Source organism: Salvia hispanica, chromosome 4 (genome assembly GCF_029641045.1).
Source record: "Salvia hispanica isolate PSC_SH4W2 chromosome 4, Shi_PSC_v1, whole genome shotgun sequence".
Taxonomy (NCBI): Eukaryota; Viridiplantae; Streptophyta; class Magnoliopsida; order Lamiales; family Lamiaceae; genus Salvia; species Salvia hispanica.
In genome coordinates this window covers 10,871,292-10,875,339 of record NC_142695.1, presented here as the reverse complement: position 1 = coordinate 10,875,339, position 4,048 = coordinate 10,871,292, and the positions used below count along the sequence as shown (strand labels likewise).

Sequence of the window (4,048 nt, the reverse complement as noted above, 5' to 3'; positions counted from 1 at the left end):
GCTACTCCGAAGAAGATGGAGTGCTTACCAAAAATTTCAGAAGATAAAGCATGAAGAGGATGGAGGCGCCCCCGACAACATCCAAATAACTAACTACTAGCCGAAAAATGTAACAACCCAAAACTTTGAAAGGATTTTACCACACTAAATAAAAGCACGATATAGCAAATATTAGATATTTCAAAGCGGCACTAAAATTTAAAAGAATCTTACATTGACTTAAGAAAATATAGACGAGACAGCTAATAAACTTTTGTGCTATTTAGCAATTATTGTCATTAACTATCCAAAGAATAAATTCAAAGAAAGTTGTAATATCCGATACATGACTCAAGTCCAATATTACAAAATAATCAAAGCCTAGCCTATTACAATCGGAAGCGAAAGATGTGCAAGTCTCGGACAGCCCATTTGACGACACTGCTCACATCCCAACAAAGTCCAACACATCACCGACATCTGCAAATGAATGTTCCTCCGTAAAATGGGAAAAATTAGTAGAAATCATATAAGATCTTGGACTTAATGCCAAGATCAAAATATACAGTAGCAATATGGATTTGAGGATTTTCTCAAAGATTTACCTAGGCATTCATTTATGAAGATTCACGTATTATATCGAATAAGATATGATGAGATATAAGTAGGAATTTGCAAGTGGGTTGTGTGCATTTAATGCATATAACCTTTGAAGATTTCATCACAAGATTAGACGGAGTAGATTATGCCATGTAAACAAATAAGATATCAAATCCAATAGTAGATTGAGTAGAATTGATTTACCCCAAATCCAAACACAATCTTTGAAAAGATTTTTGGCAGCAAAACTCCCCAAGGTAAAACCTCCCCCATGTTAAAACCTTCCCCAAGTTTAAGCTCCCCCATTTGCATAGCAACTTGCAAAGGAACATCAAGTATATAAACCCCAAGTCTTTGCACTTTCAAGCACACATCACTATCAAACATTCTAAAATTCTCTTCACACACACATACCAACACAACAAAGAATAGAGGAGTACGAGGATGGAGGATGGAGGATGGAGATTTGCACACAATTGTAGAGTCAAGTCCAACGATACAACAACACTTTTTCACACCAAAAGGTAAATCCCAAGCCTTTCTTTTCTTTCATATATGTACAAGCATATGCATATATAGTTTGAAAATAGAATCTGCCCAAATAACACTAACAATACACAACAAGCTTAACAACATATTTCACCATTGAGTCTTCCAAATAGCAAGGCATATACTCACTAAGTCACCAAATTCAGTAAGTAGAACCAAAGTAGAATCCTTCTGCCTTAATAACTAGAAAGAATGAGAAAGCTTATCTCATGAGTACGAATCTGTCGGGTTTCCGGCAACGGCTCTTCGGAGACGACAGTGGCAGCCCCCACCCCGATAAGTCACTGATTCCACCACCATCACAATTCTACAAGTTAAAATCACCAAACTTTTAAATCAAAGATTAAATCTTTAGAAATAAAACCAAAAAGGAAATAGAATAGAATTTTCCTAACTTACCTCTCGGGAGTCGGTGAGAAGGCAGCGGCCGGGGCTGGAGTGGCGCCGGGAAGCTGCTCCGGCAGCGTGAGGCGCGGAGAAGAAGCGGCGAAGCCGCTGCCTGTGCATGCACAGCAGCGGGCAGATCGGGAGAGAGAGGGGGCAGCGGCGGCGTGAGCAGGGCCGAGAAAGGAAGAGGGAGTGGGGAGAGAAAGAGAGAGAGGAAGAGTCGGGGGGGGGAGAGAGACGCCGCCGGAGGCGGCGACGGCGGACGGTGGCGCTGAGGATGGCGGCGGCGGTAGCAGCAAGTGAAAGGGGGGAGTCTCTCTCATTTTAGGCTTATGGTAAATTAAGGAGGAAGATGAAATGGTATTTATATATGGGTTTTATTTTATTGTTGTTGGACTAATGAATTAGTTACTTGGGTTAAGGGAGTGGAATAATTTAAATTTGAGCCCAACTCCCTTTAACAATTGTGGCTGCAATAAACAAATGAAGAGAAGCCCAATTCCCAAATTAAATTATCATTTGGACTGAAAATGATAGGGACTTAGCCCAATTTCGGAAATAATATCTTTTGGAGGAAATTTAATATTAAATTTTAGTCTATATTTTAAATTAAAGTTCAATTAATATATTTTACGTTGTTTCTTGTAATGGTGTAACTAAGCTAAATAATTGATCTTTTGATATTTTAATATGTTGCTTAAGAGTAAATTTTCAAAGTAAAAGAGGCATAGATCCAAATTCCGTCGAAGCCCGAGAATAGTGGAAGAAGAGCATCAAATAAAATATGGATTTTAGTGAAATAAGAAAAATGGAAGTAATTGTGAGGCATGCACTCTAATTTAAGTAGATTTCTCCTTGAGTCTAATTAGTGTATTATTATATTGTGATGTTTTAGAAAGGGTTATCTCCGCAAGTTAACGTCGGAGCAAGAAATTCAAGTTGAGGAAAATTAAACGGACGAGGTGAACTTTTCTATCCTACATACTAATGTGGATAAAAATACAAATTATTTTTGAAGTATTATTTTGTGAAAACTCGAACTTATGTTCGTTGCTCATTTTCAAATGATGTTGTCTTGCCATAAATGTTTTGTGTATGATGCCTATCTGTTTTGGCGTGATGCCAAGTGAGTTATGAATGATGATATGTGAATCGAATTCGGGTCCAAGTGAGGGTGGTGTCCCTACTCGGACTAGTGTGCACAGAAGACCTATGGTCTGGTGACCGAGGAAGGTGGCCACCTTCCCGGCACAAAATGTTGATGTGACCGTGAGAGAATACCATCTCTACGGCACAAGAATGTTGATGTGACCGTGAGAGAACACCATCTCTACGGCACAAGATGATCAGATATGGAAAAATACAGAAAGAAAATGGACTGCAGTCGAAAAATAATTTTTAGTAAGCTCAGGTCTTTTTAATAAAACCCCTGAGTGTTACTGTGATAATGGCTTGACAATATTTTCAAATGTATATTTGTATTTTTCGGCAATGTGTTCACTGAGTACTTTTGTACTCAGCCCTGCATATATTTCTAAATGTGCAGGTTGAGCAGCGAAGTGGTGGAGGAAGTGCTATTGAGACAATACATTTTATTCGGTCAGATTAGGACTCTCGGAGGTTCATGTCTCCGTACATGGAACCGCGTTCTTTTCCTTCCGCTATGCATCTTAAAAGACTCAATTCTATTTTGTTGAAAACTCTGGTATTTTGAAAACTTTTACAAATAATTACTCGAGTTTTCATAAACGAGTATCTTTTCCTCTATGTATCAGTACTTGATTAGTCATGTCTCCAACCAATGTTTGATTTTATTCTCCCTTACTTCTTTCCCCGCTTCTTATATCCCCGCCCCTAGTCACGGTTCCCCGACTGTGCTATCCTTAGCAAGTTCGGTCGTGACAAAAAATCTCCATTGAAAATCAACAACGAAAAAAGCACACGATTGTATGGTGAGAAGCAACGGTAATCTTCCATGAATGAGTGAAGAGGGCGGTGTAAAAGGGGAGTGAAGACCACAGATACGAGATAAGAATAATAATCAGCGCATTATGGTAAATATTAGTAACACAATGTTTATTTAAACTTTACTAGATTAAAGTGGGCCTTTAAAATGAGCCACCTTGATAATTACGATTTACGGTACACGTTTTTACCATATTTTTCTTCCTTTTTAATATTTAAATTTATGTATTTATTTAAAAACACAATACTTAAAATGGAATATAATAGTTGTAAATCGTAATATGAAATCATAATTACTCAAATCTATTGTTTTTAATGAAATTATACTTATTTTAACTCAAAAATGGAATATAATAATTGTTTTTAATTTAGCATACTTTTTTCTTTTATCTATCCTTAAGAGAATCTATTACTATATAATTAAAAATTATTTATAAACTTGAATGTGTTTACAAGTTCAAGAATGATCGACAAAAAACTAAAAATAATAAAATGTTATACAATGTATATTAAATAAGCAATCTTTGAAATAATATCTCGAGTCTTGATTTGCTACGCGAGCGCAAGG

The 4,048-nt window shown here is 36.8% G+C and overlaps 2 long non-coding RNA genes across 2 annotated transcripts; one reads left to right on the top strand and one right to left on the bottom strand.

Moving 5' to 3' along the window:
- Nucleotides 1-243: 243 nt before the first annotated feature.
- LOC125196581 (uncharacterized) lies at nt 244-2,204 on the bottom strand. Its single transcript, XR_016137531.1, has 2 exons — nt 1,528-2,204; nt 244-1,435 (listed from the first exon to the last, which is right to left on the bottom strand). It is a non-coding gene; the product is annotated as an uncharacterized LOC125196581 (long non-coding RNA).
- Nucleotides 272-3,304, top strand: LOC125196582 (uncharacterized). Its single transcript, XR_007171908.2, has 3 exons — nt 272-1,103; nt 2,411-2,477; nt 3,062-3,304. It is a non-coding gene; the product is annotated as an uncharacterized LOC125196582 (long non-coding RNA).
- Nucleotides 3,305-4,048: the final 744 nt, after the last annotated feature.